We start from the raw sequence: 23,559 nt of genomic DNA, 5'->3' as shown, positions 1-23,559 counted from the left end.
GCACATTCTATTTTCTGAACAGAGATCCTTATTAGTTTGCTAAAGCATAGTTTAGAAAATGTAATTCCACACACAATGGGTTTATTTCCCTGGTGAGACTGGCAACAAAACTTCACATTTTGAGCTGTATAGAAACAGTAATGCAAAAAAAAGTTAGGCTATAAACAGTACTTTGTGAAGTAGAGACAAAAATATCAACAAAAAAATAATTTGGAGGGGGCTATTCTTGCCAATGTTATCTTCCTAATTTAATCAGTTAATTAGATTTTATGTTGTCATTTGAAATTAGATTTGAATTAGTTTATCTTTTTCAGTGATAATATGAAACCTTGCAGAGTATACTATTAAAATACAACAGTTTTGCATTCTCTCCTAGGAGTACCTTTAAGTAAAAATTTCACTTGATAAAGTTTGCAGCTTAAATATCTATGTAGATCAAATAAAGTGAGTTAAACAGTCTGGCAAACAAACCAGAGACAGAAGCAAAAGAGAGTTTAAAGTAATAGGTCATGGAAGATACTACAGTAAACTAAAAATAACATGCAGTAGTTGCTTAGCCACAGCTGAACTTTACTTGAAGGTGGGCCCAGAATTGCTAAATCTTTTGATATTTTGAAAGAAGATTTTAGTAATCCAGATTTTTGTGTAAAATCAGTTGTTTTCTTAAATGATGCAACTTAGATAAGGTAAAAGTAAGAGTCAAAAACAATAACAAGCAGATAAAAATTCTAAAACTCACTCTTCTGGGGCAATCCATATAGCCCCTATGTTGCCTTGAAGTTGGCAATACACAACATCTTACTATACAGTTTAAAGTGTAAAATTTCTCTTTGGCTCATGCATGTGATACGTATATATAATGCTGAATTATAATACTCTGAAATTAATATATTCTAAATGTCAGCCCTTTATTTCTTCAATTTTCAATATGGATACGACATTTTCATCATAGTATAATAACTTCTTCCTTGATGCATTATTTTATCTAAAATTTAACCTGTTAGTAATTTCAGACATCTAGTACCTGTTTAGTTGTTGTCAATTTCCCTCAAGTGAATTAAATCCAACTTGTAATACATTCTTCTTATAAGCCATCCCCTTTGCAAATGGTAAGATACTTGCTGTTCTTCCATTCCTAACATTTGCATCGAAGAGGATTTCAAGTGGCTACCTTGGTTCAGTTAGCCACAGTGGCATAATCATAAAGGAGATTATTTTTCTCACAAAGCAAGACATCTGAAGATATACAGTCAGAGTTTGCTTAAAAAATCACCAGAGGTCTAGGCTAGCTCAATTGTCTTGATGGAGAATCCTCAATTTGTAGCTTTCAGCCTTACAACCACAATGGAGTGACTCCACCTCAGGAATAAATAGGCAGTAAGATAGAGGGAGTATCAAAGGCATAGGGTTCCTGGTAGCCTTGTCAGGCCCTTTTAGTTAGGAAATCAAAACTCTTCCAGGACCTCTATTCAGTATGTGTCCCCTCATATGTAGTCAGCTAAAACTGGGTTTTAGGACCTTCAAGAGAGTTTGGAGAAAGGGATATTTTTAACTGGGTACACTGCTGCCCTAAACAAGATAAAATTCTGTAGCAGGAGAGAATGTATTTTTCTCAGGCATGTACCAAAATCTGCCTGCCATGATGATTCTATTCATTCATCTGGAAGCAGTGCTGAGTTTCACTTCTAAGAGCTAAAAGTCAGCCTAAAAGCATGTTGCTGCTGCTTCTCCCCCTACCACTTCCTCCTCCTCCTCTTCCTTCTTTTTTAGTATCATATGATCAACTCTTAAGAAATCATTCATTATAGAAAAATAGAAATAAAGGTGGCAGAGCACACTGTGTCTACTGGCAAGCCATCAGCATGAGCTACTGTAAGATGATTCAAAAGGATGGGCAGGGGACAGAGCCTACCTAAGCTGTAATGCATTATTAATCTGTCTCTGAAACTGTAATTACCTTCTGATTCTGGCTCCTCAAGCTTGCAAACAACTGCACTTAGCCTTCTCCTTTGTGGATGAATTAGTGATCATTTCATACTGTGGTTTACAGTTTGTTACTACTTTAGCTTTCACATTTGAAATTCTGTTAACTAATAAGTACATCTGAAATTTATAATATACGTGAAGTACTATCTACCCCATTATATGGATGGCAGCTTCTGTGGGTATTCCCTAGACCCTCAATTTATAGGCTCAATTATCAAACTGATTTAGAATATTTCTGGGATATATCTTTTATAAGGGCAAATTTGAATAGCTTAAATAGATATACCTCCTTTTCCTTTCAATTATTTTTTTTTAAGAAAGTGAACATAAAATCTGTTTTCACAACCAAAATTTTGTTGAATAAATGGCTGTATGGAGATAATGAATGCAGTAAGAAGGGTTAATAGTAACTACTCATCTTTATAAAACAATATGCTTTTTCATTCCTTTTTACAATAATAGGAAATATTTTATAACAATAAAGAAAATTAAAGAAAAATCATGAGAGAAAGCTAAAAATGTTTCAAAACTCTGAACTGTAACAAAGGAGGTGAAGGTAGTGGTTCTAGAGGAAATATTTGGCAATGACACTTTTTCCATCCTCCTATCATTTGATTCCTAGTATTATCAACCTACTCATTTTAATCAGTGCTAACCTAAGAGATATATTTTCCAGTAAATTATTTCCAGCCACCAAATGTCATTTCCCATGGAAATTCTAATAAAATGCCTAAAATGCATTATCTGACATTTCAGTGGGTCAGTAAGTAGCTTGTCAATTGAGATTCTAAAATCTTTACATGGTATGGATTTCTGCTTTATGTTCTAAACTCTTGACTTTTCACAGAATAATTTACATCACAATGAAGCTATTTAGAAAGGGATGTCTAAAAAATCAAGTTCAATTATATATAATTGTTACAGTTCCACATGTACACTGCATTATGAAGAACCAGCAACTGAATAGTTCTGCACTTAATATTGATAAATAATATCTCAGAGTTGCTTAAGTCAGCAATGCCTAGAGCTGAGGAGAAAACAGCTGACTACATAAACTTGAAATTCCTCTCAATTCCACAGAGACTTATTAATAAAAGGATGAAGAACTTATCAAAGCTTGGCCAGGTTTCCCCCTGGAAGGTTAAGATAATTTTTTTTTTTTTTTTTTTGGTAAGCAACTATTTTGTCCTGTGCTTGGTAGACACCTTTTCAAAAAATCCATGGATCTTTTGATGCTGTAACATGTCTTTCATGAACACAAAAATTCAGCTTATCAACCAAGACATTCAACCCTCAAATCCACAGAAATCTCAAGTTTGAATAACATTGTTAAAATGCAAATTGTATCATTTTGTCTTTTTTGATTCCTCGAAACATCTATTTGAAAGTTCTTCCATTAATTTATTCACTCATCAAATACATGAAGAGGGTTGGCTAATGTGCAAGCATTGTATAGAAAGTAAGATTGACAACCTCAGCCCTCAGCACCTTTAATCAACTGACAGACAACACTAATAACTATTTAAATAATCTACTAATTACAGTGATAATAACTGTTCCAAAGGGGGGGAGGAGAGCAATTGCTATAAAATATTATATCAAAACTTTCTAACAGAAACTACCGAAAATTTCTCTCTAGAATCAAATAAAATATCTCTAAGAAAACCATACATAAGCTGGAATATGAAGAATGGAAAGGGGGTGAGTCAATAAAGTGTTGAGAAAAGAATTTTAAAAGGAGAGTGAACAGCAGGTGCAACAAATAAAACAGAATTACAAAGAGAACAGGAAATTGAGGGCATCAAAGAAACAGAGTTTAACATGGTTTGGAAGACAAGAGCAATAAGATGATGTGCAAGGAGCAAGACCAAACAGAATGTTGTGAATTGTTGGAGTGTAGATTTCATTCCAAATCGGAGCAATTAAAGGGATTTGAAGGGACTTAAAGTGGTCTAGGAGAGCTAGGGACATAATATTTAACTACTAAAACAAAAGCAACCCTTTTATGTATCTGTTTATTAAATAATGTAAAAGGAATATGGTAGTGTAATATTTATGTACTAAACATTTTGTTTGAGAATGCCATCCAGTAGGTAGATACACAGACTCAGAGGAGTCAGCTGACTAAAATGGCTGACTCTAAAGGCATTCACAGGATCACTGCAAAAGTATTACACAATATTGTAAGCTAAATGTTCCAATTTTTCCTAAAGATGAATTCATTTTACTCTCTTTAGCATTTTAGCTTTGAAATAAATGTGCCAAGAAAGCCAAGAAGGAAGATTTATCACTTAGGGATGCATATTAATGTAACTGAAATCTTAAATACAACGACGGGAATGGTATGGTGAAGACAAAGTCCCAGGAATTCAAAATATTCATATCAAAAGATGAAGTGAGAAAAATTTATGTTCTGAGTAAACTGTGTTAGGATTATTAAATTACTGTTTCCAATAAGTTCAAAGCAAAACTCCTTTAAATATTTGATCAGTTTGTGAAAGACCAGCAAGTACTCTTCCCAACCATGAATATGAACATCTTGCTGACAGTTTAATGCATTGCAGGCCCATAAAAAAGATTATGCATGATACAATAGTGCAATGTTGGCATATCCTAACTGTATAAAAATAAAAATGATGAAAACCACCGAACAACAAATGAGAGCTAAAGTTAGTTATAAAATAAGCTGTGTTTGGGAAATATTATAGTAGGCTGGATCAAGGGGTCACCAGCTAACACTCAAATTGTACTATTTCAAATGTACAGTAAGGATTTCTCTATCATTCTAGACCAATACGTCAAACCTAGAATCAACAGTTATTTCAGGATAAATGCCCAGGTCAAGCTATTCATTTGTATCTATAAAGAAATGTCAAAACAATTTTCACCATCAAATCTTACTGTATGATTTTGCTACTATAATTGTAATCCTCATTTTAGGAGATTCTTTTTAGATTAAAATACTCAAAAATTAGTTAAAAAGCAAATACATATTTGAAAAGAGGAAATAAGGCAATTAACACACCAGTTTACACAGTGGTACCACTTGGTATCTGAGATTTCACCCAGCCAAGAGTAAGAGGGAATAGCCTACTTTAAAAGACTGAGAGACACATTTAGCCTTGGGGAAGATAAGAAATCTAAGTGTGAATACTATCAGAAGGGATTCCTTATATAGGAGCTCACAGAAAAATGGTAACATGGGTAACTTAAGGTGATAGATGAAAAAAATCATTGTCATGTGAAGAAGTGTTCTGTAATGAAAGTAAATATGGTTAAGGATTTTATCTAAAAACAAAACAAAAAGTAAAAATTATTGCAGAATTATCTAATTCACAATTTTACTTTATTATAAGCTACTGAAGAAAGTTTTGCTTTAATTCCTAAACAAATTATTATAAATCACATTGAGGAAAAACTGGACATTTTAGTAACATCTGAAATCAAATATAATTCCTTCTGCATTTGGGCAAAGAGGGAGGTGCAGAAGTTAGGAGGGGTGAGATATTTTATTGACTAACTTAAACTAGCAATTTAATACTGATAATGATAAATGTCAACAATTTAATTAACAGTAATTATTCAGTTCTGATCTTATATTTTGTTTGGTGAAATATATAAATTTGAGATGAAAGTGAAGTCGCTCAGTCATGTCCAATTCTTTGCAACCCCATGGACTATAGCCTACCAGGCTTCTCTGTCCATGGGGATTCTCCAGGCAATAATACTGGAGCGGGTTGCCATTTCCTTCTCCAGGAGATCTTCCCAACCCAGGGATTGAACCTGGGTTCCCACATTGTAGGCAGACACTTTACCATCTGAGCCACTAGGGAAGTCCTATATTTGAGATGGAGTTTATCTATTTTAATATAGAAATATAGTACACTAATTATGCTCATTTTACATAAATTGAAAAGTAGAAAGAACACGCATGTTTACAAGTGACCAGTGCAGCTAACTAGCATGAAAAAGTGATTTTAAGACTGTATTTAGGGGCACAGATCCATAACAAATATTCTCTAAGGTAAAAGAAATCATCCTAGGAATGTGCTACTGTGAATTTAAGAGAAATTCAAAACAAATTGGATGATTGCCTTTTTTATATTAAGTTAGCAGAACTAGAATGTTTAAATGGGTAGATGTATTGATTCATGTCTTTCTATAAACAAAACAATCTTTGGATAAATATTAATACCTCCTCTCTCATTTTCTTAGAATTTTAGGGTAAAGTATGAAAGCTCTATTATAAGCCTGCTAAGTGATCAACCCTTCTCTAAAGAGAAGGAATACAACATTCGCAAAGCACAATTCTTTTTTTTTTTTTAATCACCATACAGTTCCTTATCAGATGAATATTCAGTTATTAGATACTAGGATAACCCCTTTTAATAGTTGAAACAAAATGCCTCCTTGATTGTAGTTTAAGCAGTGATTTTTATCATTTCAGGTTTAGGAAATGTTCATTTTTAATTTCAAAAATTCATTGATAAATGAATAGATTTCATAGCAAGAAAAGAATCAAAGACAAGGTACACTTTCTTCCTGGCTAATAGGCTATTATTGTTGATAATATTAGCATTATTAAATAGACACATAGAATTTCTGTCTGAGACAGTAATCACTTCACTGATTCCATAATTGACCAGATCAGGCTATTTAGTTAGACAGTGCAGTTCACTCCAATGGTTTTCTAATCATACTTCCCATATTCCCATATTCCACCAAATGGAGCACATTTTCTGAGATAGAATCTGCTGTGAGGATCAAGGATACCTCTTCTGAGAATCCCTGGATTCAAAGCACCACTCAGTGTCTTTCTCTGACCATTATTAGTCTTTGAAAACATAACTTGTATTCCAAACTTTTGAAATACTATACCAATAATGATGCCTCAGTTCACTTCAGTCACTTAGCCATGTCCAACTCTTTACGACCCCATGCACTTCAGCACACCAGGCCCCCCTGTCCATCACCAACTTCCAGATTTCACTAAAACTCATGCCCATCGAGTCAGTGATACCATCCAGCCATCTCATCCTCTGTCGTCCCCTTCTCCTCTTGCCCCCAATCCCTCCCAGCATCAGAGTCTTTTCCAATGAGTCAACTCTTCACATGAGGTGGCCAAAGTACTGAAGTTTCAGCTTTAGCATCAGTCCTTCCAAAGAAATCCCAGGGCTGATCTCCTTTAGAATGGACTGGTTGGATCTCCTTGCTGTCCAAGGGACTCTCAAGAGTCTTCTCAAACACCACAGTTCAAAAGCATCAATTCTTTGGCACTCAGCTTTCTTCACAGTTCAACTCTCACATCCATACATGACCACTGGAAAAACCATAGTCTTGACTGGATGGATCTTTGTTGGTCCATAGAACAAAATAACGTCTCTGCTTTTGAATATGCTAACTATGTTGGTCATAACTTTCCTTCTAAGGAGTTAAGCATCTTTTAATTTCATGGCTGCAATCACCATCTGCAGTGATTTTGGAGCCCAAAAAAATAAAGTCTGACACTGTTTCCACTGTTTCCCCATCTATTTCCCATGAAGCAATGGGACCGGATGCCATGATCTTAGTATTATGAATGTTGAGTTTTAAGCCAAATTTTTTACTCTCTTCTTTCACTTTCATCAAGAGGCTTTTTAGTTTCTCTTCACTTTCTGCAATAAGGGTGGTGTCATCTGCATATCTGAGGTTATTGATATTTCTCCCAGCAATCTTGATCCCAGCTTGTGCTTCTTCTAGCCCAGCGTTTCTCATGATGTACTCTGTATATAAGTTAAATAAGCAGGGTGACAATATACAGCCTTGACATACTCCTTTTCCTATTTGGAACCAGTCTGTTGTTCCATGTCTGGTTCTAATTGTTGCTTCCTGACCTGCATACAGGTTTCTCAAGAGGCAGATCAGGTGGTCTGGTATTCCCATCTCTTTCAGAATTTTCCACAATTTATTGTGATCCACACAATCAAAGGCTTTGGCATAATCAATAAAGCAGAAATAGATGTTTTCCTGGAACTCTCTTCCTTTTTCCACGATCCAGCGGATGTTGGCAATTTGATCTCTGGTTCCTCTGCCTTTTCTAAAACCAACTTGAACATCTGGAAGTTCACGGTTCATGTATTCCTAAAGCCTCACTAACTACAAAATTTGCTGCTAGAAACCTGCATGTAGCCTACTCAAAACTGTTGAAATAATTCAATAATAAAATGTCCAACTTAAAAAAACAACAAATCTAAGTTTCAAATTATATCAATTTCCATATTTTTAATATGTGAATACTATTTGGTTATGTACTTCAATGAGGCTAAAAAAAATCTTTTTCGGTGGTTATTGCTATTGATACATTTTGTGAAATAGACTGACATCAATGACGTGTCATTCAAATGCTATGTGTTCGAGTTGATATTTACACCAGCGTGGCTCTAGATTCCAAATAGGTGCCCTTTCCTTGCTCCAGACCCATTCCTTTAGGCGATGCAGAGAGACAGGTGTTCTAGAGCAATGTTTCTTAAAGGTATTGAATCACAGGATAGTCTTGTTGAAATGCAGATTATGATTTCATGGGGGGTGGGGAGGAACTGAGATTCTGAAAATAAAACAAGTTCTCAGGTGATGCTAATACTTAGTATCACTAGCCACATTTTGAGATGCAAATATAATATTTGAAAATATTCAAAAATTTTGTTGTACCTACCTATTCAGGCCTGTAAATTCAGGCCTGACCATAATTCTTATTGTTTTCTGAGAAGATGAATTCTGAGTAAATATATAGTAAAATACTTTATTATTTTTACATTATATATGATTTTTAACCCTATTATTCTCATAAACAACACTAAATTAGGCTTACTCCATTATTTTTTTTTTTTAAGCAGCAAACAATAACCAAACTTTTTGAAACAACCAAAGCTCCAGGCAGAGTAAATTTTTTTCATCCTATGGGATTAATCTCATGTTCAATAATAATTAGTAAATGTTACCTGATTTTTTGGAATAATGACTAAAGGAAGAATTTGATCTGTATAAAATATTGATTGTTAGAATATCAATGTCAGGTACCACTCTCACAAAATAGTAAGTGTATTTTTCCATTAGTTTAAATAGGAGAAGCAAATTAAAAAATTCACAACCTAGTAGGTAGTAATATTTTTAATGCAACAAACAGAAAGTACTTTCAGGTAACTGTGTTTTCCCTTTGAGGAAACTATCAGAATAAATATCCAAAAAGAACAGTTCTCCCAAACCTAAATTTTGATTCACTGATTAATTATAAGGTATATTTCTTCACTTCCTATAAATTTCATCATTTCTCTAGCTAAAAGCACAAAGTAAAATGAAAAACGTACCTTCCATGTTTCGCTGGAAAAATTTCAAAATCTTAGGCCACATGAGAAAAGCTATCAGCCAGAGTCAGTGATATTTGTGTTCCTTAATAAAAGCTGTCAGATAATTCAGGTAAAATGCTAATGTCCAAAAGAGTCTCTCCATGCTGACTCAGCCATTTAGAAATCTAACTAAGTACAGAGACATAAGTATATTTGTGCATATTTGTGTAGTATGTATATTACACATATTATATAAATGTATTACTGCGATTATATATGATAACATGTTACTATTCTTCAATACATACATACTAGTAGATAATAGAGTTCAAAGACATTTTTATTTAGAGATAATGTGATCCTTTCCCCTAAAATAAAATACTTTTCTCATAAAAGTTGATTTATCTGAAACAGCCAGCCAGATCACATATCACTCAGTGGGCTAATTCATGGCTGTGAGATAAATGATTAATAATGTACATGGTTCTACATATTACTTTGTATCATGTCCTAAATGTTTATGATAATTGGGATTCTTTTCAAGTTATATTTACATGTACTAGGTAGATTTCAACAAATCAACTCTCAATTTTGCACTAGCCTTTTGAATTTTCTACATCAGGACAATGGTTTCATGGAACACTTCCTGGACAACCTAGTTTTCTTGAATAAAGTGATTCTGTATTAAAACTTAAACTTGAAGAACAAAAGCATCCCATTGGTAAAACCTTAGGAGATTTACAAAAGATGCTTTTGAAACTAATTTTCCCCTTCACAAAATTTTTCTGAGAAAGATATACAAGGAAATCATATTTTTATTTCTTTTCTTTATGTCAATACATTAATACCTAGGGCTCAAACCAATACCTAATTGTCAAGAGGGCCCATTGTAATAACTGTCTGGTGGTCTCTGGTTTCTGCAGTGACCCAAACCCACACTTGGATATCACTTGGAAAAATGACTCTTTTGGGCTTGCAACAGGAAACATATTACACTGCTGCCACAATTTCTGGAGTTTGGATAAAATGTTTCTGCTGCCAGGTTGGGATAGACAAGAAAGGGAGAGGACTATATGCCCCTGAGATATGCTATCTGTCTCTGAAGATTAGCTTTCATTTTAAAAGCAAAACAACCTTAAACAAAAAGAAACACTTTATTTAATTGGCCCTGCAGGGAATAGGGGAAAAAATAGGAATCCTAAATAATTTTGAGAGCCAAACATTTTAATCAGTGACTCATCTAGCCTGGAGCCATTCCAGTATACTATATTATTAACTATTGAGACACATGGAGAAGGAAATGGCAACCAACTCCAGTATTCTTGCCTGGAGAATCCCAGGGACAGGGGAACCTGGTGTGCTGCCGTCTATGGGGTTGCACAGAGTCAGACACAACTGAAGCAACTTAGCAGCAGCAGCAGTAGCAGCATTGAGATACAAACCCAGCTTTCCTTTTTTTTTTTTTTTTTTTCATGATGATGGCTATTGAATTAAACCTAGTACTCTAAAATGCTTTTCATGAGATTGCACAATTAGGAAAAAAAGAAAAGGAGAGAGAGTTGCAGTAAAGATGGGATGTAAGAGGTTTTTGCAAACTTCAATAGAAGAATCCATTTTTAAAAATACACATCACACACACACACACACACACACACACACACACTGACATATATCTACTATATACTTTCCTCTGCCCAAAGGAACTTGTTAGGCAACTTAGAAATGTGTACAGAGTAGAACAAAAATTCCTTTATGCAAGGCCTCTTTGTCTCTTTAGGATCAAGTCAACATAGCCAGTATCAAGAGTTTTCCTATGAGACTTTGAATGACTTGCTGGAGGCAAGGCTTTAGCATGCTATACATCTGAAAAAAAATACTTGATTGTATGTTCTTTGAGTTTCAGTCTACATATGGGGCTAGATTCAATCCTATGCAGTAAAAATTGTGATCTAATTGAACAGAGAAAGATAATATGAAGACAGAGGATCAACTAATCAGAACTTTAAAATTAGGGCATGGCTTCTTTTTGTTTTACGACATCCCACTCTCTCCCAAATCTGACAAAATGGCATGTAGATATAAGCTCTCAGACCAGGCTGGTTGTTTTGCATCTTCATTAACATAGCTTGAGTTATTTTCTAGCTTCTAAAGAATATTACTGCAGTGTGGAAAATGTAGGTTGTATTCATTTTTTTAGTTGTATTCTTGCTTTCTGATGATAAAACAAAGCCATATTTTATTAATCTCACGTTTGTGGTAAATAATAAATTCACAACATTTGAATATATGGATATTCAAATATATTGGAATATATATTCCTAATATATTGGAATTAATGGTCACATTGCTTTTATCTGGTTCAGTTAAACTTCCTTTAGTTGTGACTGCCCTCTTTGCTATTTGGGCAATGCATGACTTATTTCAAGAGAGTGAAATAGGGCTTAAAAGATTTGTTTTTAATGTGCATATTTCAAGAAATTAGGATTAATTGAGAGTGGTATTACTATTTTGGAATAAATCTTTAAAATGCTATTATATGTTTTAAAATAGCCATTTGTGATGTCCTTGGATAGCAAAGATCATAGAATATGTCCATGAATACTTTCTACTTGAATTCCTGATGGGCAGGTTAATTAGATCATTCTTGTCTCTTTCCAGGGGAAACAGCTTAATAAGTACTTTGCACACAAAGTCTTGTGGTGAAACTTTTATAGGAATGTTTTTAAATTGTAGAAGTGTATATGTTTACTGTATAAAAGTTAGAAAAAAATAGAATAGAGAATAATGACACTTCTAATCTTACAATAAGGGGACAGCTACTATACTGATATTCTGACATAGTAGTTTACACTGAAAATCCTATTTTGTATACCTTTTGCATTTAATGTAATGCTACATACTTTTACATCCTTTAAAACTTCATAATCATTTTATGTACACAAAGTAGTCTGTCATAAGGCACAACAATTTACTTCAATGACTTGGAAATTCACATTTTCTATGTTTTTGATATTTTAAATAATACAGAAAAATGACTCCATGTACATATCTGTAATTTCAGATCAGTGAATCAATGACAAAAATTGGACCCTGTTAGACGGAGAAGGCAATTGGCACCCCACTCCAGTACTCTTGCCTGGAAAATCCCAAGGACAGAGAAGCCTGGTGGGCTGCAGTCCATGGGGTCGTGAAGAGTCAGACACGACTGAGTGACTTCACTTTCACTTTTCACTTTCATGCATTGGAGAAGGAAATGGCAACCCATTCCGGTGTTCTTGCCTGGAGAATCCCAGGGACGGGGGAGCCAGGTGGGCTGCCATCTATGGGGTCTCACAGAGTCAGACAGGACTGAAGTGACTCAGCAGTAGCAGCAGCAGACATCTACTGAACTGCAATCGTGTGCCCTCCCCCCCGCAAATTGCCATTTCCTTATTTCATCCATATATTTGAAGTGGCAACTGTCATTTGTATAAGATGAACTTGCCCTCTGTCACAGTAAACTTGAATGTTCTCTGAGAAAATTTAATTGGGACTTAGAGAATGACCTTAATCTTCTCTGAATGGTTCCACTATGCAAATCTCAAGAACTAATGTTTGTATATTCCAACACGCAGATTGAGTGTACAGAGGAAACCTGAGTGGTGTCAGAAGGATAAATAAAACAAACGACAGAAAAAAAGCAGTAACAAAGAGCAGAGAAAGAGAGAGTGCTTATGACATATATTCCCACTAAATTACATTCCTGAACCATATTTACATTCCCGATCTTGGTTTTTTAGAATATATTTTAGGAACCTTGTATCTTTATAGCAACCAGGTTTTTTTTTTTTTTTTTTTGGCCATATGGGGTTTCTGTATCTTCAAAAGCTTATTTTATAGTCAATGGAAATGAATATTTCAAAGGCTTGATACACACTGCATATGGTATATTTTACTGTGTTACCTTAGCTAAACTGAAACTACATTCCTCACAATTCATTCTGTGCATGGTTTCCAGTTAGGCCACAAAAGAAACCTGCACGCTACTTGGCAAGCAGAAAAGTGAGAACCCGTTTTCTCTCCAAAGGTGGGTGTAGGAAGTCAGACCCTGGAGCATGTGCCCTGGTCTGCCTGCTGACTTACCTCACTGGCATAGGGCAGCACCTATGCTTGCAGTTCCTTCAGCTTCTGTTGATTCTCTTCCTTCAGCTTCTCTGAGGTTAAACGCATGTGTGGGCCTCTGGTGAAGCTGCCTACTTCTCCAGTAGGTCATACTTATCATCAGTGTTAGAGTTGGTAAGGGGCAGATTGGAGCTGAGTTCCAGTTTATCTCCCTGGGTCCCCCTTTATCCTCATGGATTCCAGTTTTATCCTTGCTCTCTTCCACTTCATAGCCTAAGCAACTCACAGCAACTTTAAGCTCAACATTAGATGAAGAAGCAGTGGCCTAGTATCCCCCTCAGCTGCCACAACTCCATAAAAATTCCTATAATATATTCCATATTTCACATCACAGTAATCTGATTCTCTGAAACGGGTCTAGAAGGTGAGTGCTATTATAACAAAAACTGAAATCATATGGCATTGATGTTGGGTCCAGCAGCAAAGGAAGCTTGAATGGCTTTGAAAAGACTATGACTAGCAGGAGACTGCGGAGAAGCCAATGGCGCTCCACTCCAGTACTCTTGCCTGGAAAATCCCATGGATGGAGGAGCCTGGGGGGCTGCAGTCCATGGGGTCGTGAAGAGTTGGACACGACTGAGCGACTTCAATTTCACTTTTCAATTTCATGCATTGGAAAAGGAAATGGCAACCCACTCCAGTGCTCTTGCCTGGAGAATCCCAGGGACGGGGGAGCCTGGTGGGCTGCTGTCTATGGGGTCTCACAGAGTCGGATACAACTGAAGCGACTTAGTAGCAACAGCAGCAGCAGCAGGAACCTGACTAGCCAGAAGGAGCTAAGGGTTTAAGGACGAGAGGCCAGTCCCCAGTTACTTGCTGCTGCTGCTGCTGCTGCTGCTGCTGCGTCGCTTCAGTTGTGTCTGACTCTGTGCAACCCCATAGACGGCAGCCTACCAGGCTTCGCCATCCCTGGGATTCCCCAGGCAAGAACACTGGAGTGGGTTGCCATTTCCTTCTCCAATGCATGAAAGTGAAAAGTGAAAGTGAAGTCGCTCAGTCCGACTCTTCTCGACCCTATGGACTGCAGCCTACCAGGCCCCTCCGTCCGTGGGATTTTCCAGGCAAGAGTACTGGAGTGGGGTGCCATTGCCTTCTCCGTCAGTTACTTGAATCGTCTCCAACTGATAAAGTGGTACAGGTGAAAGCTTTGATACCAAAGCACCGAGGGAAACCATCTCTGTGTCTGAATTCCTTAACTTCAAGCTGTGTTATGCCCCTCAGGAAAGAGTGGTTTATTAGCAGTAAAATATGATTCATGAAGCAATTGGTGCTAGAAGTGAAGTGGTCAGAGTTGCATCTGCATTCCTGTTCTTGAGTTCTATGCTAGAATCCTGTATCCTTATAGAAAATTCTCTTTTTGGCTCCCTAGTCCAAATCGAATTTCTCTAATTAGCACTCAAAAGGAGGCCTACCTAACAATTCATACAATCTGTAGAAACAAAGATTCTTCATGCATGTTGTATCCCCTCCTCCAAAAAAAACTACCACACAATATCCTTTCAATTTTATACAATTTTGAATGAAGAAATGTCCCCTACTTAAAAATAACATGATAAGTTTTCATTTGATGTATAAACTTATACAAGTTCTTTTGTTCAAGGAGTTATGCAGTTATCTAGGAAATATTGTATAGAGTTCTTGAAATGTACAAGGTAGTAGGTTAAGCAAAGAGAAGGCTACAAAGAATTACATAGTATCTGAGTAGTTAATCACACAGCAGCAGCAATGAGACAGAAACAGAAACTAAGGCATTTTCTTGATTCTATGACCCACTTATTTTTCACATTTAAATATGTTTAAAATCAAGGCACATAATTTAATTGATGAGTGCCTTTAATGTGGAAGTGTTTCTTTTCTTCCCCTTGAAAAGCTGCTATTAAATCAATAGGTGCACCTTATCATCCATAATGTTTTAGAAAAGAGGAAATGCAATATAGCACAAGCTTGTATGTAATAAGTACCATGTAAGTGACACTAGGAGACGACATTTTCACTGGTTGGATAATGAGAATACATTAAAGCATTTCAGCTGCATCTAGAAGAGGAAAGGGTGTGATATTTAACAAAGATCGCCTGTGAACACATAATATGAAAGTTCTTATAATCCTGACAACAGCTGTAAATGATAGGAATTATATTAATTTTCCTGATCATACAAATGAGGATCAGATTAGTGAGAAATGTCCTTGAGTTTTCACACTTAGATGTCTCTAAATTGAGGTACAGACTCTTTTCAGAACATAATAATGAATTTATATATTTACTAAGGACTTACTACATGCACTATGTAATATGTACAGTGTTTATGTTCTAAATCCTTTGCATACAATGAGATTCAATAGGTTTTAATACCACCCCATTTTAGAGATGAGGAAACTGAGACCTGGAGAAATAAAGAAGGTATCACAACGAGGAAGTGACAGAGCTGGAAGGGTTAAGAACCCCAGCAGTCCCCAAAAAAGAGTGGGTGTTATTACAATCACTATTCTCTGTGCCTCTCTTGACATCATAAAATACCTTCTCCCAATTTCTGACTATCCTATTAGAAACTATAGTCCCCTGGCTTTGATTCCTCTTACCCAACCACATAATTAACAGATTTACAACGCAAAGAGGACAAGATGGTTGGATGGCATCACCGACTCGATGGACATGAGTTTGAGCACGCTCCAGGAGCTGGTGATGGACGGGGAAGCCTGGCGTGCTGCACTCCACGGGGCTGCAAACAGCCATGACAGAGTGTCTGAACAGCAACAACAACAATGCAAATAATTTACTGTCTGTTTCTATTACCTCCAAGTAATCTCCTTAAAGGCAGGGATGTTTGTCTGTCTTGTTCACTGATGTATGTTAGTCTGGGACTGTGCCTAGCACAAGGTAGTAGCTTCATAGTTATTTGTTGAATAAATAAATGAATACATTTTTTAAAAGGAGATGAGAAAGTGTATTTTGCATGTGAACAGTAATTGGAGAGGAGCAGAGGCAGGGCGTGGGTGTTGTGTTCTGAAACACTGGTTAGTGTGGTCCGCCTAAGGTGTCAAGTGGGAGCGGAAGAAATCTGTGAGCAAGCCTCCCAGAAAGGGAGGTGAGAGCCACCCAGGCTCATTGGCAGGAGCCTTTGCTCCCTCACGTTTTGTTTGTAGCTTGTTCAGCAATAGACACTGGAAAGGAAGGCAGGAAGACATCAAAGTAGCTGTATTGTTCATATTTTTTCCTCCCTTTGGCAGCTATTTGCTCTCTTTCCTGCTGACACTACAATTTCAGCGATTTAATGATACAATTGTTTCTGAAAATGACACAGAAACAGACACCCTCTGCCATTTAATTGGCTGCCCTGACGAAGTGGAATCGGCTGCTTTCCAATTTCATTTTTGAGGGGTGTGAGAATCTGGAGAGGTTGGGGAAAAGATAACATTCACTGCCATTATAAAAGGTAAAATCTTAAGGAAGGATATTAAACTCAGCCTTTTTAATTAAGGCCTGTCACTTCCATGGCACACACCAGGATACTATGAAGATCACTCAGTCCCAGCAAAGACTGCTAAAAGAGTTACTCCAATTCAGTCTGCCCTTAGGTCAATGGAACTTCACTTGCCATAGGGATTCTACATTATTTTATGTCAAGTTTACTCTGAAGTGGTTTGCTAATCCTAATAAATCATAGCAAGAAGCATACCCCTGTTACAAACATCTGACCATTTGAAAACCTTTGCAAGGTTATACAAATAACAATGGTGGAATCCATTAGTTCACACATATTATGTTTCGCCAGGATCTATAATCTTGATCTCTGTTCCAAACTACCTCTCATAATAAACTGTTCTATTTTTTGCTCAAATACATTTTCAATAATCCTTCTTCTTTAAAATTATCTTAGCACTACATTTATTAAGTTATCCTGTTGGAAAACTAAGCAAATGTTTTCTCTCATTTCCCTATACCAAAGATTAAAGAGTTACGAAGCAAGTTGCATCTCTGTAATATGAATTTCATTCTAGTTTTAGTTCAAAGACCAATTTAGAATGTATAAACAAAAATTATAAATAGAATGCCACTGGGTCTTGCTGGCAATATTATAGTTATAGCCAAGAAACAAAGCTGAGTATGCCACATTTATCTCCACTTCTCAGAACAAGTGGCTACCAGGAATCACTTGGGGTGTTCCAACTCAGTCCTTGTGCAAACTCACCATTTTGCCTAATGTGTGACATTTAAGCAAGCAGAGGACTGACTATTGAGACATAAAATCAAATGACAGATTTCTATCCAATCCTATGTCACCTTTAACTGATGGATTAGAGTACTTTCACAAATAGACAATTGGAAAGACCAAAGAACTGTCAGTTACAAGCCAATAAGGTACATATTCACTTCACAAATAGAATTTATGTGTATCAGACAGAAGGATATAGATATTCAGAGCTCACACCAGACCTCACACGTTTGGCCTATTTTGACTTTTACCACCTCTACTGGAAAAGGTGTACTTCTATTGTTACTTTCACACCTAAAACTCTAATTTACCTTTTCATTTCAAATACCTGACCAAACAAAATGTCAAACCTTATACATAGAGTTTACTTGAATAGCACCTACATCAAAGTGCTGCTTTCTTAGAAGTACAGAAATGTTAATATATATCAGCTTGGTAAAAAGTTTTCTAAAGGCAAAGGTACTGCCTTTGAGAAGGACAGCCCATGTATGGAGTAGCCCATGTTTTTTCTAACAAAGGAAACCAGAGATTCAATACAGAAGGAATAAATTTAGTAGATGTATTGCTTATAAGACGAATAGATATAAGTTAAATGAAGCACATACTTAAAGGGAGCCTGGAATAAAAAATGCAATCCACAAGACAAAAAAAAAAAAAAATCTAAAGAAAGTTTCAATTCTATGATGAATTCAACTAAGCAAGAAGAAAGCATAGCAGTATCATTACTTGTGGGATCACAGTTAAGAAACAGCAGGACATTATGTGTGGTGTTGGTCAGCCTCACTAATGGATGCATACAATTCCCGGAGCAAGAAGGTTTTCAAAATGAGCAGAGTGCTAGAAGTTGAAAATGAAATCCAAATTAAGAGCTGTTGTCCTACATCCTTTAGCTAACCTTAGAGCAGAGGGCTTTTAAGGCTCTTTCCTCTTTATTTAGATGTTAAAACCAAGTGGTTGATCTATAGGAATCAATGATTCTTAATTTGCATGAAGGCTTTTTTTCAATTTTTTGACGTTCCTTCATTGTCTGGGCAAAATTTTTAGACTAGCACAGCTACTTCATATTAATTTATGCCTCTCATGAAAAAACAAGTATCCCTTACTTTTTCCCTTCCTCCAACTGGAGTGCAAATTTTAAGGTAAAGCACAAGGGAAGTCAGAAGGACTTCTCTAGGAAGAAGTAGGCTTCCAGGATAATAAAACTATCATGGCATCTATCGTCTCCTCTACATAACAGTGATTTTCAAGCAGATTGAAAAGGGATTTATTTATTCATCCAATAAATATTTATTAGAAAAAGACAAATGGAAGAAAATAGGATATTGGATCTATGGAATTTTATGTTTCTTTGAGGCAAACTGAGCTAAGGCCTGGGATATGAGATCAGTAATATTTCCTCCTCAAAGTTACCATAGAAATCTGAGTGATTCAGCTACTGGGAAGGGGGGGTGTCACCATCTTTTACAGACAAAACAGATACAAATCAAGAAGGAGTGTTTGACCTCATTTTTTGCACACCAGCTACTTGGTATCCTCACTTCTGATTTTTCATCTATGTAGACTATCATAATGCTGTCATAGTTTTTCTAAGACACAGCTCTGATTATAGAGTTGCACAGATTACAGCAATAAACAAATAATAATAACAAGCACCTAAAATATCCATTTTTCATTTATATAGTAAAATATAATTTTTGAGATCAGGTTTCAAAACTTTCACCAAAGAATCCCAGTTCAACCTTTTGAAATAACACCTCACTCTTATCATATTTGAGGATTCAATCTCCCCTATTGCCAAATGTCCCTATTTATTTCCACCTCCATGTTTCCTACACTTCCTCTTGAGGATGGATGATTTCATCTATCCTCACACATCTATACCCCATCGAATTCAAAATGTCATTTGTTTTCTTCAATAATTCATTCATATTCCAACAGATAAAATAAAGCCTCCTTTTTTTGAAATTCTTATTCTACTTTATTTGACAAATTAGCAATCTCCAACTGTAATGTCATTATGTATATGTAGCCAATATTTCCCCACTCATTTACAGATATTATTATACATAATGTCTTCATAGTAATAAATCTTCAAAAAATCACTAGCTTGGAGTCAATACCAAGAAAATATCTATCTTTATACACTGTCAACTCAAGTTGATCTTTTATTGCTTAGTTTTCTCTTGACATTATATCATACTAGTGTATATCACACTGATCTGGAATTATGTATTAGTTGTATTAATGTTTGTCTTTAATTACAGAATTGTACAATACAATAAGTGGGCAACTTTGAAGTCAGATTTTGATTTGAAACCAGCTCTGACATTAAATAGCTCTATGTACTTGGGAAAACTATCAAACATCTTAAAGCTTTAGTTTATTTCTAAGTTATGTATCAAAACCTTACAGAATTTTTTGAAAATAAAATGTAATGATTCTTATTAAGCACCAAGGACATGGCAAGGCCTGAAATGAATGACATCTTTCTGTTGGGACACCATCTCATGATTCACACTGTCTCTTTTTAAAAGGAACGTCCTGTAACTCCGTTTCTACATGTCTTCCAAAGTGTGTAGTAGAACTGAACACAGATCACAAGCAATTAGTGCCAGTAAGCATATGTCAGGAATGGAAATAGAGTTTTACACAGACTTTTAACACTGAATCTTAGCTGAAAAATAAAAAATTGTCATGCAATAGATAGAACTCAGGTCAAACAGTGTGACACATATGACTCTAGATTTGTAGATATTACTTACTAGCACTGTGACTTTGACACAGGTCCTTTACTTCTCTGAATCTTCATTTCTTCACCTGTGAAAATGAGGACATTGGACTAGATCCATGATTTTAAACTACACTTTAAAGTATATTGGCTTATTTATTCTGTGAATGAAATTTTATGGAAGCATAACAAATAGAAGCATTAAAAGTAGAGCTACTTTGGAAGTTTAGAGTCTCCACTTTTTTGGTCTCTTCCTGTAACGCTTAAATCTGGTCAATGATTTACAGAGGATTCATGAAGAATTGTGATAATTTGGTTTATAAAAACATCAACTCAGAAAGCATGTATAAGATATGACAAACTTTATCCATTCATCCATGGAGGATATTTAGGCTGTTTCCACATCTTTGCTATTGTAAATAATGCTGAAATGAGAAATATCTTTGAGATATTGGTTTCATATCTTTTGAATATATATCCATAAATGAGATTATTGGATCAAAGGATATTTATATTTTTAATATTTTAAGGAAAATCCAGTGTTTTCCCAAAATGGCTGTATCAATTTACATTTCCAAATGTTTGTTTATGAATGGATAAAGAAAATGTGGCTATATATTTGACTACACACACACACACACACACACACTCTCTCTAGAATATTAATCAGCCTTAAAAAAAGGAGATCCTGTCATTTGAGACAACATGGATGAACCTGAAAAATATGATAAGTGAAATAAGCCAGATGCAGAAAAGCAAATACTGCATATTCTCAATCATAGGTGGAATCTGAAATGTCAATTTCATAAAAACAGAGAGCACTACTGTGGTTATAATTAGTTAGGGAGAATAAGATATGTATTCTACTGGTCAAAGAATATGTACTTTAGTCATGAAATATAAAAACGTTCTGGAGATCTAAGGTTTACAATGTGACTATAGTTAACAGTATTGTATTATACACTTTAAATTTGTTACATTTGACATTTGTTTAAAGAGTAAATCTTAAATTTCTTGCTCCTTCCTCCTCAAAAACAATGGTAATCACCCATATGAAGAAATAAATATGTTAATTAGCTGAATTGTAGTGAATATTGCACAATGTATACATATATCAAATCATTAATTTATACATCTGAAATATATGCATGTTTTAATTATCAATATTCAATTAAGTCAGATAGCCTTTTAAGTTGAGGGGAAATAAGTGAAAGGTCAAACTTTAAGCTATCTTTATACTCACCAAATATTTCCTAAAGATTCACTGAAACTCTAAAAGGTTTTTTACTAGACATGTTGCATACATTGTCTAAAGAGCTAAAAATTCCAAACTGAAATTTTACAACTCTAATATTTAAATTCTAATAGAGTTTTGCCAAGAAAATGCACTGGTCATAACAAACACCCTCTTCCAACAACACAAGAGAAGACTCTATACATGTACATCACCAGATGGTCAACACCGAAATCAGACTGATTATATTCTTTGCAGCCAAAGATGGAGAAGCTCTACACAGTCAGCAAAAACAAGACCAGGAGCTGACTGTGGCTCAGACCACGAACTCCTTATTGCCAAATTCAGATTTAAATTGAAGAAAGTAGGGGAAACCACTAGACCATTCAGGTATGACCTAAATCAAATCCCTTATGATTATACAGTGGAAATGAGAAATAGATTTAAGGGCCTAGATCTGATAGATAGAGTGTGTGATGAACTATGGAATGAGGTTCGTGACATTGTACAGGAGACAGGGATCAAGACCATTCCCATGTAAAATAATTGCAAAAAAGCAAAATGGCTGTCTGGGGAGGCCTTACAAATAGCTGTGAAAAGAAGAGAAGCAAAAAGCAAAGGAGAAAAGGAAAGATATAAACATCTGAATGCAGAGTTCCAAAAAATAGCAAGAGATAAGAAAGCCTTCTTCAGCGATCAATGGAAAGAAATAGAGGAAAAAAACAGAATGGGAAAGACTAGAGATCTCTTCAAGAAAATCAGAGATACCAAAGGAACATTTCATGCAAAGATGAGCTCGATAAAGGACAGAAATGGTATGGACCTAACAGAAGCAGAAGATATTAAGAAGAGATGGCAAGACTACACAAAAGAACTGTACAAAAAAGATCTTCATGACCCAGATAATCATGATGGTGTGATCACTGACCTAGAGCCAGAAATCCTGGAATGTGAAGTCAAGTGGGCCTTGGAAAGGATCACTACGAACAAAGCTAGTGGAGGTGATGGAATTCCAGTTGAGCTATCCAAAATCCTGAAAGATGCTGTGAAAGTGCTGCACTCAATATGCCAGCAAATTTGGAAAACTCAGAAGTGGCCACAGGACTGGAAAGCTCAGTTTTCATTCCAATCCCAAAGAAGGGCAATGCCAAAGAATGCTCAAACTACTGCACAATTGCACTCATCTCACACGCTAGTAAAGTAATGCTCAAAATTCTCCAAGCCAGGCTTCAGCAATATGTGAACCGTGAACTTCCTGGTGTTCAAGCTGGTTTTAGAAAAGGCAGAGGAACCAGAGATCAAATTGCCAACATCTGCTGGATCATGGAAAAAGCAAGAGAGTTCCAGAAAAACATCTATTTCTGCTTTATTGAGTATGCCAAAGCCTTTGACTGTGTGGATCAAATAAACTGTGGACAATTCTGAAAGAGATGGGAATACCAGACCACCTGACCTGCCTCTTGAGAAACCTTTATGCGGTTCAGGAAGCAACAGTTAGAACTGGACATGGAACAACAGACTGGTTCCAAATAGGAAAAGGAGTACGTCAAGGCTGTATATTGTCACCCTGTTTATTTAACTTATATACAGAGTACATCATGAGAAATGCTGGACTGGAAGAAACACAAGCTGGAATCAAGATTGCCAGGAGAAATATCAATAACCTCACATATGCAGATGACACCACCCTTATGGCAGAAAGTGAAGAGGAACTCAAAAACCTCTTGATGAATGTGAAATTGGAGAGTGAAAAAGTTGGCTTAAAGCTCAACATTCAGAAAATGAAGATTATGGCATCCGGTCCCATCAATTCATGGGAAATAGATGGGGAAACAGTGGAAACAGTGTCAGACTATTTTTCTGGGCTCCAAAATCACTGCAGATAGTGACTGCAGCCATGAAATTAAAAGACGCT

At 35.8% G+C, this 23,559-nt stretch overlaps 1 protein-coding gene across 20 annotated transcripts in view; it reads right to left on the bottom strand.

Moving 5' to 3' along the window:
• The window catches only part of PTPRD (protein tyrosine phosphatase receptor type D), a 2,536,342-nt gene that overhangs the window by 2,195,530 nt on the left and 317,253 nt on the right, over positions 1-23,559 (bottom strand). For all 20 annotated transcript variants that reach the window (XM_059889411.1, XM_059889419.1, XM_059889414.1 and 17 more), the window contains exon 2: positions 20,445-20,499. The gene's annotated coding sequence lies outside the window, so the exon portion shown is untranslated. The remainder of the gene's footprint in view (positions 1-20,444; positions 20,500-23,559) is intronic.

Source organism: Bos taurus, chromosome 8 (assembly GCF_002263795.3).
Source record: "Bos taurus isolate L1 Dominette 01449 registration number 42190680 breed Hereford chromosome 8, ARS-UCD2.0, whole genome shotgun sequence".
Taxonomy (NCBI): domain Eukaryota; kingdom Metazoa; phylum Chordata; class Mammalia; order Artiodactyla; family Bovidae; genus Bos; species Bos taurus.
The sequence above is the reverse complement of the archived record's forward strand: the minus strand, read 5'-3'. Positions and strand labels throughout refer to the sequence as shown.